This window comes from Microtus pennsylvanicus, chromosome 20, assembly GCF_037038515.1.
Source record: "Microtus pennsylvanicus isolate mMicPen1 chromosome 20, mMicPen1.hap1, whole genome shotgun sequence".
In the NCBI taxonomy this organism is placed as follows: domain Eukaryota; kingdom Metazoa; phylum Chordata; class Mammalia; order Rodentia; family Cricetidae; genus Microtus; species Microtus pennsylvanicus.
This window is the reverse complement of record NC_134598.1, coordinates 30,812,584-30,825,101: the sequence shown is the minus strand read 5'-3', so window position 1 is coordinate 30,825,101 and position 12,518 is coordinate 30,812,584. Positions and strand designations below refer to the sequence as shown.

The 12,518-nt window shown below is 51.0% G+C and overlaps 1 protein-coding gene across 2 annotated transcripts in view; it reads right to left on the bottom strand.

Annotated features, from left to right (window-relative positions):
• The window catches only part of Elk3 (ETS transcription factor ELK3), a 58,007-nt gene that overhangs the window by 18,546 nt on the left and 26,943 nt on the right, over positions 1-12,518 (bottom strand). The window lies entirely within an intron of this gene.

The following is a 12,518-nucleotide window of genomic DNA, read 5'->3' as shown; positions in this document are numbered from 1 at the left end:
CGGGAAGCCACCGCTGCATTGATGAATCTCGGGATTCACACAAACAGGGATGGCAGCCTATGGCAGAGACGCCGCACGTCAGGTCCTAGGAGGAGGTGCAGACAAGAACCAGACACCCAGAAGATGCCAACTGCTCTGGATGCCTCTTGAAGCAGGAAATGTGTTGCCAGACAAGGAGGCACAGCCTGGCCTCTTAACAGTGGCTGTGGCTCCAACAGGAGGTCACTAGAGGCTGCTGACCCTGGGGGGTCTCTCACTGAGGTCCCTGGCATCGGGAACCAGAGCTTGAGTGCCGGCAGACACAGGACGATGGATCTCTGGGGACACAGACACATTCCCACAGTAGATGTGGAATGAGCTGTGGGGGAGAAGGGTAAAGGAAAGAGGTGATAAAGCGCACACGCAGGCCATCGCCTGCCATGAACGCAGCCACCTTACAAGGTGCGTTCTCCCCGGCTGCCTTAGAGATGAAGAAGTCAAGAGTCACTGCTGGTCTGTGGAGAGGGCGGTTTGATCCAGTTTTCTACCATAGAGAGGTAAATTAAATATTGGAGCTGCCACTGAGTGGATCATGTCGCTGTTTCAGAGAGCCACAATGTTGTCACCTCTTGTGTCTTTACATATTACTTAAGTGAAAAATCACAGTCCCCATGGGATGTTCCATCATTTCAGTGAAATAATGTTAATATGTATGTGTGTGTGCACATAAATATGCATGTGTGTTTATAGGAGAAAGAAATTAGTCTTAAAAATGGATACTATAAAGTAACTGATTATAATCTTTTTCAGTCTGCATTTTTTACATGCTATATATTTAGTATATGTTCTTTATCAAATTGACATGGAGCCCAAGTCACGTGGCTTGTAACTGTCCCTGAAGTCTAAACCGGGCGTAGTCACAGCTAGGCCTGAGACGTTTCTGCTCAGCAACCACGCCCACTTCCAGAAGGCAGCTGCTACTAACGGTGAACCTCTGTATCCTCTGTATTCCAAAGCAGCAGTGGGGTTTGCTGGCAGGGGCCTAGGAATGGGCTCCTTGGTACAGAAGCAAGGTCCTTGCTGAAGAAAGGCTCCTTCTGCCTCCCTGTGGGGAGGTTCACTCTCATCACCACAAACAGAACTGCTTCTGCCCATCCCTGGGGCATCGAGGTACTTTTTCATAAGACACCCTGGCATGAGGTTCTGGGACCCAGCAAAGCCATCCTTGACTAGCCACTAACGTCCACTACACACGGCTTGGTGTGGCTTCGTGACCAGCGGTTTGCATAGTTAGGCTCAGCACTGATGAAGCAAACATTACCTGAAATAACAGTAGCCTAGCCAGACCTGGGGTCAAATCCCAGCCTCTCCACTTAGTATCGCCTGGGATCATCATTCAACTTCCATAGACCTCAGTTTGTCAACCTTAAAACAGGGAGGGAAAACAGCTCATGGGTTTGCTTTTAGAGGCTCGTACGCGTCGGGGCCTTGCTCTCAGAGTCCTTGAAACATGACAGTAAACATGACTGCACACAGCTAAATTCTGCTTGGCCGACAGTGGCCATTGAACACAGTGTTCTGTCAATCTGCTGCGGGCCAACCAGAATTCCTTAGCGGGCAGGCACCTCGCTCTAACGCCTGTGAAGGAGCCTCACACACACTCACACCCATTTCACAGATGAGCGCCCCAAAGCTTTGCTCTGAGCTCCCACAGCCCAGCAGCAGGGGTGGCATGTCGCTAAGTTACCGGCTTCCCAGCCAGCACCCCACATAAGGTCACCATCCAGGTAGCGTACAGACGGGAGGCCGGCTGGCTTTCCTGAGGTGTCCCCTCTCCGGAGTTAGAACACAACGCCTACAGGAGCCACCCTCATTGTCCCCTGTCCTTAACCGGCAAACCGGCCCACAAAAACCCCAAGAGACACCTTCCCCTGGAAATGCCCAGGCTCTGCCAAACGGAACCAGAGTGAGTTCTGTAAGCCTCCAGATGGTAGCGAGGTGGGCAGTGCAGGTCCTGACTCGTCTCAGCCTGGGGCCTGTGCACTGCCAGGGCCCCAAGCAGTTCGTGAGCTTGATTAGAATCAGCTACAGATTTGTTTTTAGGTAAGGGTCCTCTCACACTTACCCCCAAGGAGCACTTATTAAAAGATTCCTTGACCCCTCAACCTGAGCTGCTTCTAACTAGGTGGCCTCCTCTACTCCTACAGCGTGGTGGGTAAATGGTATTCCCCCTAGAACTCAGGCCTACTCAGAGCCTTAGAATGTGACCTTATTTGGAAACAAGACCTCTGCTGGTGAAACTGGCCAAGGGTGTTGAGACTCGGGGTGAGCAGGAAGCACAGTGACTAGTGTCCTATAAGAAGAGGACAGGGAGGGGCACGCAGGAAGGACACACGGGTGAAGGCGGACACAGAGAATGGCGCTTCCAGCTGTGTGAAACCAAGGATGGCCACCATGCTGGAAGAGGGAGGGTCTTCCCTGAAACCATCCAAGGGCCCAGCTGATATCTTGCTTTAGACTTACGGCTTCCTTTGGGGGAGAGGACAACTAAAGTTCTGTTGCTTCGAACTACCAAGTCTGGGGGTATCTGTTACCGCAGCCTTGGGGTGCTTCTTAAATTACCTGTGCTCAGCAGAGCTGCTGCCTCTGTGGAGTGCCCAGCATACACGTCTTCCGCACTGGATGCTGGCCTGGCACCAGGCTGGGCAGAGCCGGGACTCCTTTTGTCTAACTGGTACATTTGGAGCCCATGCACGCATGCGCACACACACACACACACACACACACACACACACACCATCGCAAACTTCTAAGAATAACACACCCTGACTTTGGCTCAGAGTTGGCCGTCTCCACCAGCTCCCGGCTGGGAGGTTTTCTTGTGGTTTGGGTTAAGATTTCTTTATTTTTCTGGCGTTAGTAAACTGCTGTGCGAATCGGCTCGCCAGACGCAGTAACTTAACACTGCGAGGGCTCTTGCCACTCACTGCCTGAGCCACCACGGCACCCTGAGAACCCCTCTTCTTGTTGGTCTGGCAGGGCGGGAAACCCCTCCCTGGGAGCTGGATGCTGAGGGCGTCTTTCTCCCCTGCTCACTTCGCGGATGCTGCTTGCTAGGTTCAGTCCTAACTCCATCCTGGCTCCCTTAGAACATTCCTGTAAGGGTGTTTGTCCTCAATTAAACTGAACCATAAGACTACTCTGCCAGCAGAAACCCTCCCCGGGTTGGACTGGGGACTAACTACAACGGTTCTCCATTTTGAGTGGACAACTCTAATAATAGCAGCTGGCATGGGGACATTAGGGCCACAGGTGGACAGAAATACTCTTACCCCAGCTTTGCCAGATTTTTGACATTCCATACTGGAGACAGAGCCTAGGGCTCAGCCTCCGGCACTGTCCTGGCTTGCTTTGTGTCTATTCGACACAAGCTAGGGTCCTGTGGGTAAAGGAATCTCCATCCGATTGCCTGTAGAAAATCTGTGGGGCATTTTTCCTGATTAATGATTGATGTGGGAGAGCGCAGCCTCCTGTGGGCGGTGCCCCCTTGGGCAGGTAGTCAGGAGAGGTGTAAGACAGCAAGGTGAGCCAGTCACGGGGAAACAAACCAGTAGGCAGTGTTCCTCCATGGGCTCTGCATCCGCTCCTGCCTCCGGGTCCCTGCCCTGACTTCCCTTCCTGAGAGAAATAAGCCTTTTTTCTCCTCAAGTTGCTTTTGGTTACAGTATTTTTCCCCAGGAATAGAAAACTAACTAAGATACTTTCTATTTAGCATCACCATTTGTCAGAGGTGCGGTGGGCAGGGCGAGGTGGTTTCTTCCGTGCTGACATTTCACAACGACAGCTTTCCTCCTATGCTACGGAGGGTGCCGGCTCCGCCTCGCCCACACTTCTCCAGTGACAGGAAGCCACCACAGCAGACACTGTGGAGATGGTGGCAATGTCAAGACAGAACAGGCAGGGGCCCAGTGAAGGAGACGCAGAGAGAGGAAGGGGAACGGGACAGGGAAGACAGAGTCTAAACACAGTGTGCTGAGGAACAGTCAGAAGGGAGCAGGCAGGCCAGGTGGGCGGGGCTAATGATGAGGCCCAGAGGTAGGAAGGTTCATAACCAGTAGAGTGAGGCCAGATGGTAAGGAGAGTTTGGGGATTTCCCAGGGCCAGAGTGGTACAACCGTAGACAGGAGGGGAATGCCAACCTGGCTTCCTGCCTGCCCCCATCCCCCCATCTCTGAAACAGGGTCTCATTATGCACCTTTGGCTGGCCTGGAACTCACGACATTCACTAGACTGTCTTCATACTGTCTGCTTCTACTCCCTGTACACTGGGTAAACGTGTACACTACTGCGCCCGGCTTGATAATTTCTTGTTTCATTTTGAGACTTATTTATTTTTATTTGATGTGCAGGAGTAGTTTTGCCTGCATCTACACATGGGCACCACAAGAGAGTCTAGTGTCCACAGAGACCAGAAGAGGGTGTCAGATCCCCTGGGGACTGAAGTCATAGATGATTGGGAGCCCCCATCTGTGTGCCAGAAACCTGGAAATCCTGGGTTCTCCAGAAGAGCAGGAAGTGGTCTTGGCCCCTGAGCCATCTCCCCAGCCCTCACCCTGGCTTCCTTTAGAAAGCATGTTCTAGAAGTAGGGGTAATCCAACCCACCCCTCCCATTCTCAGCTAGCTCGGAGTCCTTAAGACTTAGCACTCACAGGGCCCCCCAGCAATCTACACCCGTGGGATCCCTAACTTCTCTTTTCCCACCTATAGCCCTGCGGCTAAAATGCCTAGGTTGAAGCTTGACCCTAGCAGCTGCTGCATCTTGGGTGTGCTACTCAAAATCCCCTGGGACTCATTATCTCCACCTCTAGAATGGGTCCGTCACTGGCCACAAGGCCAGGTGTCCTGGGAGCCGGACAACTGTTAGCAGGTGTGCAATGCCTAGCACAGAACCCGGCCCAGCATGCCCCATACACGTGAGCTTCCCTCCTGGCGTTACCATCTGGGGTAGGAGCTGAGCCCGTGAGGGAAGTGGGGGAGAGGCTGCCCAGAGGAGCAGCTGGTGGCTGGTGGGTGGTGGGAGGGTGTGATGTGAACATTAGCGGGGGTTTTTTTTGTCAGTTTGTCTACACAATCCCTAAATTTTCCCGCAGCTAAGAGCCCAGAGCAGGAACGCCGGTGCCTGCCAAGGGGGACTCGGTGTGGGCTAGGGTAAGCGCCTGATGCAGCAATTTGGCAAGGCTGTGAGAGCCCCGGCAGCTGGGCACCCATGGCAGCGGCTCTAGAGACTGCCTCATCCTGTTTCTTAGCAACCACCTTATTTGGGGGAATGCAGAGTGCTACAGGAACACTGGCTTGGAAGCATGGGCAAGACAGAAAGCACCCCCGAATTTAACGCGTGGTATCCGGTCCCTTGCACTCCCGCAGCCTGACTTCTTAGGCTGGCTGTCATCTCCGGGGGCAAGGTGGCCAGCCTGGAAGCCCTCCAAAAGAGAGCTCAGCTACATACAGGTCTCCGGGCAGCTTCCAGGGCCAAATTCATGCAGGGAAGTCCTGGTTACCCTCCTTGGCCTCTGGACAGAAGCCCAGGTACCATCTGTTGTCCCTCCCCACCCCCACCCCCGATCTAGAGAGCTGACATGGTACAAAGACACTTAATGGATCACTCAGGTTCTCATACACAGGCCAGGGCCAGGCAGAAAGAATCTCAACCATAGGCAGAACACTATGACAACAGCCCAGACAGACATTCTAGAAAGTTCCAGGGTGGGAACACTTGCTGAACTCTTGTTCTGTCTCCACTGTGAAAACATATCCTTTTATATTCTCTAAATTTATTTTGGGGTATTAAAAGACTCCACCAGAGCCAGGCTTTTCGGCACAGGCAGCTGACTTCAGATATATGTTATTAATACCAACATTTTCTCATCATGATCGCACACCCATTTAAAATGAATTACCCAATTAAGCTAAGGAAGGTGATCCATTCGACTTCCTGGGATTTGCTGCCAGTGGCTCTGCCTGGACTGCTCCCCCTAATTTCCTTCCAATTAGGTGAAGATCACTCGGTGCCCTGGGAGGATCGGCTGGGACGTTGCTGTGGCGACCAGAGGACTGCCTATTGCTATCGTCATTTTCATCTGCGGATGAGAAGGGAACTGGCAGGATTTCCAGTCTCACCCTGGGATGGATGAACATTCGCTGCCAACGACAACAGAGACAAAAGGTCTGCCGGACGGGAAAGGATAAGGGACTGAATAAGCTTCCGGGTCTTCTCATGTAGCAACCGAGGTGGATGTCGTCAGCTTCCCTGAGCAGCTGCTTCCCTGAGCTCCAGCCATCCCTGCCCCCTGCGTGCTGGAGAGGCGGGCTGCAGCAGGCCCTGGATCTGATGTCATGACGAGGCCAGTTCACCCAGTGTGGAAAAAGCCTGCTCAGTAACTGGCCAAAAAGATCAGAGCAGCGTGTGAAATCCAATGCAGAGGAGCCCCGGAGGAGATGCGGATCCAAATCCAGTCCTGGCTCCTTCTCGCTTTCCAGCCTTTATCGGCTCTCACCGAGTGCAACATGAGATGCCCCATGCTTCTCTCTCTCTACACCCCCCCCCAGTCTCATCTCAACCTCAGTCCCTAAGCAAATATTCTGCCCTGGGAAAGATCAAACACACGCATGTCCTATCTTCCCACAAATTGTTTCCTTCTCCCAGCCTGGCAACAGCTGGACTCGGGTTGAGCCCAGGAACCCTAGGTCAAGTACCTTGGCCTCCCGTAGTTTTCTCTCCTTACCTCCCTCTTCCAAAAGACCTGGCACCATGTCTATGCTAGCACTTCTCACAGTTTTGGGGGGTGGGGATGACTTGTGTGTCTCTGTCCCCGGTCCCATAAGCCTCTGAACCACGTAAGAGGAGGGAGGGACATTTTCAAAGAAAATAGCCGAGGGACAGGAGGGGTGTTCAAATGTGTGAGGGTTTTCAGAACAGCCTAACTACGTAGAAACGAGCATCTGGTATAGTTGCTGGCCGCTCTCGGCTGTGAACAGCGACCAAAGGGCTCCCGACACTGCCTAGATGGGAGCGGTTTCTCTCCACACACCTATTCCAGAGGTTGGTACAAGGGTTCACTTTCCTCCTCTGCATCCACCCAAAACTTTAAAATTAGTGGTAGGGAAATATGGTGACCCATGTCATGACTCTGGCTAAGGCTTTGTCTTACATGTCAAGTGCTGGGCACGGTGTCAGGAGGGTGGGCAGGTGCCACCGAGCCTATCCGCCATGACCCCTCGAATAGATTCTGTTGTCTTTCTCTTTTTGCATACAAAGGAGAGGGTACTTGCTTAGCATGTGAGGGCCCAGTCCTCAGTACCAGGAGGGAAATGGGGTAGAGGAATGGGGATGGGATGGTTCTGTCAGTAAAGTGAACCTCAGTTCTGATTTCTGGTGTGCATTTGCAACCTGGGGAGATAGAGTCAGAAGGATCCCTGAGGCTCATCTAGAGACTGCGTCTCAAAAAATGACGTAGAGAGTGAGCCAGGTAGAGCCCCCATTGACCTCTAGCTTCCATTAGTACCCACACACATGCGCACACACTACTAAGACATACAAACCTACTCACATGTAAATAAACACATTTATTAAAAAAGAGGCTAAGGCAGGCCCGGAGAGACGGACCCTCCCCCAGTTGGTCTCCAAAACAGACAGCTAATCCAAACCCCTCACTGCCGCTATCTCAGCGGAGACCTCCAATTGCCGCGCACCGCGCCGCCCTGTCTGCGCTTTGTGCGCTGGCACCCAGTTCATGAGCTTCGGGCAAGGGGGCTGGAGGTTAAAATACACAGACACACGCACAGAGAGAGAGAGAGAGAGAGAGAGAGAGAGAGAGAGAGAGAGAGAGAGAGAGAGAGAGAGAGAGAGAGAGAGAGAGAGAGAGAGAGAGAGAGAGAGAGAGAGAGAGAGAGAGAGAGAGAGACACGGATCATCCTTGAATTCCCCAAGAATGCCCCCTTTATTGTGTTCAGGGGCAGATTATATAGAGATAGCCACGCCCCAGCCAAACCCACCAGAAACCACTCTCCTGCCATCAGGAACTCCTGAAGGTCTCGTGCTCAGAGCAGCTGTAGGCACTCAGATCAGGGGATTCCAAGAAATTCAGGATCTAGGGTCTCACTGCTCTCAACACCTCACCATGCCTACCTACCTCTCTATCCAACCTGGGGGCTGGAGGGCATGTGTTTCGAAGGGACACTGCCAGTTGTCACAAATACATGCGGTATCTTCCCTCGGGGTCTTGTGTGTATCTTATATACATGTCCACATTTCTCCTCTGCTACACTTTTAATATGCCGGAACAAGCTAAAAATACGACATATACCATATGAAAATAATGCTATTCACGGGCTTGTCTGCTCTGGCAGAGAAACTTCCCTATTAGGACAAACCAAGGGATGTGCATTTCCAGCCACCAGGGAAAGGAGGCGAGCTAGAGAAGGCCAGAAAAGACAACCGATAAAAACTGCCGTGGCTGCTGAGGGAGACAGCCGCAGATTTATGCCACTCACGGGCTGAGTGTGAGGAAGGAGGGAGTGGACGGCAGTCACAGGGACACCGAGAAGCAGAGGGGACCAGCCTGAGTCTGCAATCACTCCCCCTTCCTTGCCTGAAAAACAGAGCAGGGAGGGGCGCATCACACCATGCCCGTGCGGCCCAAGGCTTCACATCCACTGAGAGACCCTGATCCAAGCGGCCCTTCCATGAGAGGTGTGACATTTATGCCAGCCATGACGGCCAGTCTCATGCTATCAGACATCAGAGGTGTGAACCAGTTTCACTGACCTAGCCCATCAGAGTGCTTCTGGGGAAACTGGACGTGTTAGCCAGAAGACGCAAAATAAATGATCTTAGTGACGCTTTCCTCCTGCTCTTCCCTCTTGGCTCTTCTGCACCTCCTTCCCACCTCCTCTCACCTCCTTCCTTTCTTCCCTTTCCATCCCCCCCCATTCCATCCTCCTCCTCTTTTCTTTTTAAAATGGATTGAGCCTGGTGATGGTGGTGCACGCCTTTAATCCCAGCACTCGGAAGGCAGAGGCAGGTGGATCTCTGTGAGTTCGAGACCAGCCTGATCTACAGAGCTAGTTCCAGGACAGGCTCCAAAGCCACAGAGAAACCCTGTCTCGAAAAACCAAAATAAATAAATAAATAAATAACTGGATTGAGAGTCAGTGGCTATGGCTGGAGCGTGTCCCCAGAGTTTAGAAGTCAAAAGTGGACCGTGCCGTGCAGCCAAGTGTCACGTCACTGAGGGTGGGAGGAGATGCTCCAATGAGAGTGGGTTGTTATAAGAGAATGGGCCCCCCTTGGTCTACTTCTAATGCGGGCTCCTGCCGTAACACCATCCTCTAGCTGTCCTTTGCAGAGCCACTGCTATGCTTCCGAATCTCCAGAACTCCTTTCTTTATACACTACCCAGCCTCGCGTGTTCTGTAAGAGCAACAAAGACAGGCAGAGGCGGGCGAGTGCTTCTCGTCGCTTGGGAGTGTTGCAGATCAGAGTCAGCTGTCCTGGGAACACGGGCATGAACACCTATGTGGGCAAACCTTTCTGTGGCTGAGCCTGAACAACGCACTCAGACAGGAGAGGCAGCAGAAGCCCCTGACTTTACTGCGAGTCTCAGTTCTTGGGTTGCTTCAAAGTCATATGACTGGATCATGCTCTGCCCCCAGAAAGAGGGAAAGGGGACAAGTCTAGCAAGCTGGCCACGGTGGTCACCAGGGCCCCAGAGTTTGGGCTTAAGCTAATACGTGGCATTTGTTTGGACTTTTCAATATTACAGCTCTTGATTTTAAAAAAAACTCCTGAGGTTAGAACAGCACAGGGGCAGCCTACCTGAACTCAGGGATTCTAAAGTAGAAGTCAAGGTTTGTGTTAAAGAATGATATGGAGGGCTGGAGAGATGGCTCAGTGGTTAAGAGCACTGGCTGCTCTTCCAGAGGTCCTGAGTTCGATTCCCAGCAACCACATGGTGGCTCACAACCATCTGTACTGAGATCTGGTGCCCTCCTCTGGCGTGCGGGCATACATGGAGACAGAATGTTGTATACTTAATAAATAAATAAATATATCTTTTAAAAAAAAAAAAAAAGAATGATATGGAGCTGCCGCCAGGCCCCACCATTCACTGGCTGCTTGGGCTAGAGTAGTCTCCTAACCAAGGCCCCATGTTCTGCCTCGGATAGGAGGGCTGGGCCAGGACCTGTCTCATGGAGTGTCATTTAGTTTAAAGTCATCTAGTTCAATAGGAAGTGCCCGCGCCAGGCCAGGTCCCTAGATACCTAACAGAAAGCCGCAATATGCCCCCTGACAGCAATGAAACTACCTTTAAAAAAATGTGTGCAGGGCTGGAGAGATAGCTCAGTGGTTAAGAGCATTGCCTGCTCTTCAAAAGGTCCTGAGTTCAATTCCCAGCAACCACATGGTGGCTCACAACCATCTGTAATAAGGTCTGGTGCCCTCTTCTGGCCTGCAGGAATACATGTAGATAAAATACTGTATACATAATAAATAAATAAATAAATAAATAAATAAATAAATATTTTTAAAAAATGTGTGCGCATGTATGTGTTTGTGTGTATGAGAATTATACTTATGTGTACACACGTGTACACATGTATGTGTGCTTGTGTATGTATATTGTGCTTGTGTATACATATGTTTATGTACTTGTGTTTGCATCTACGTTTGTATGTGTGCAAATTGTATATGTGTGTACATATCTGTGTGCTTGTGTGTATGTATACTGTACTTGCATATGCATGTGTGTGCTTGTGTTTATGTGGATGAGGATTGTATTTGTGCATACATGTGTGTATATTCATGTGTGCTTGTGTGTGTATATATATTATACTTGTGTGTATATATGTACAAGTGTGCATATACATATGGACTTGTGTGTGTGTGTATGTGAATTGTACTTGTGTATGAATGTGTACTTGTGAGTATGTATACTTGTGTGTACATACAGGTGTGTGTGTGTGTGTGTGTGTGTGTGTGTGTGTGTGTGTACACAACACATGCACGTGGAGACCAGAGGACTTCAGGTGTCATCCTTAGGAACACCAGTCACCTCCTCTGGGACAGGGTCCCTCTCTGGCCTGGCGCTCACCTATCAGGCTGGGCCAGCTGGCCAGGGAGCCCCAAGGATTACCGTCTCTGTCTTTCAGCGCTGGGACTGCAAGCGGAAGCCATCGTGCCCAGCGCCTCTCCAGAGTCTCACCTTGTGAGGGAGACACTTTACCGTCGTCTCTCCAGCCTGACACGGCTCTCTCCAGAGCGCTGGGCCAGGTGCTGGCTCAACAACAGCCACACTGCCCGCCACCGACAGTCACTCCCCAGCCCAGGACACAGACCCCTTCCTGCTGACGGGACATTACGTACACCCTCAGGTGCAATGCCCGAGCCGTGAAGAGGTGACTCCGGTGCCAGGCACTGAGGCAAGCCCTCTTTTCTTCGACACCTTGATTTAAAACAATGGAAAGGCCAAGCTTCCGGGCTCCCTGCCAGCAGGCAAGGCAGACTGTTTTCCTGTGGGGGCCCCCAGTTCCCATGGCAGAACATAGAACCTGGGGAAAATGCAAACAAGACGCCATCTGCTTGGCTTCCAGACAGTGCAATTAGCTGAGAAGTGCCTTTACATCTTCGCAGGACTCTGCATTAAGCCGGGATTAATTAATTGCCACATTAATGGGAAGCACCTTTGGTTCGCCAATGACATAATCACATGCAATTAGGAGGACAGAACGGAGCTCCTTATAATTAATGACGTCGTCACTTCCTGAAACGTGTGATCCTTCTGTCCTCGATTCCAAAGAGGTTTGCAGACAGAAGGTGCTAAATATAGATCAGGAACCAATAGTTAAAATCAGTTTTAAATTCACCTTTCCATACGAATAGTGAACCCAGAACAAAAGCTGACTTTGTTTACTGGGACTCTCAGCTTTTATGTCCGGGAAGCAGAGGCTCAGACGGAAATGCCCAATAATTACAGATCTGATACATTTATCCAAAATAGAAGGGATTTTGCCCTACCAAGCACACTCACTAATTGGTGGGAAATTAATTACACTCACGCCAACCGTCCTGGCTTTGGCAACTGTGCTGTGATTGACTTTAAAAAGTACTCTAGAAGCTGGAGAGATGGCTCAATGGTTAAGAGCACTGACTGCTCTTTCCAAGGCCCAAGTTCAATTCCCAGCTCCCATATGGTAGCACCTTACTGCCTGTAACTCCAGTCTTGGGAATCCATCGCCCTCTTCTGGCCTCCACGGGTATTGCACACATGTGGTACACAGACATACATGCAAGCAAAACACCCATATACATAAAATTAGTATTTTTTTTAAATTATAGTGCTGTGTCTCTCACCTTCTTAATACTGTCTTTGCTTCTAACTAGGGAAGTTACTAACAAGTCAAATGTCCACGGCAAGCACAGATATAAGGACTTAGCATGCAATAGCTCAGTGGATCCTCACTGAGACCCTAGGTTGGGAAT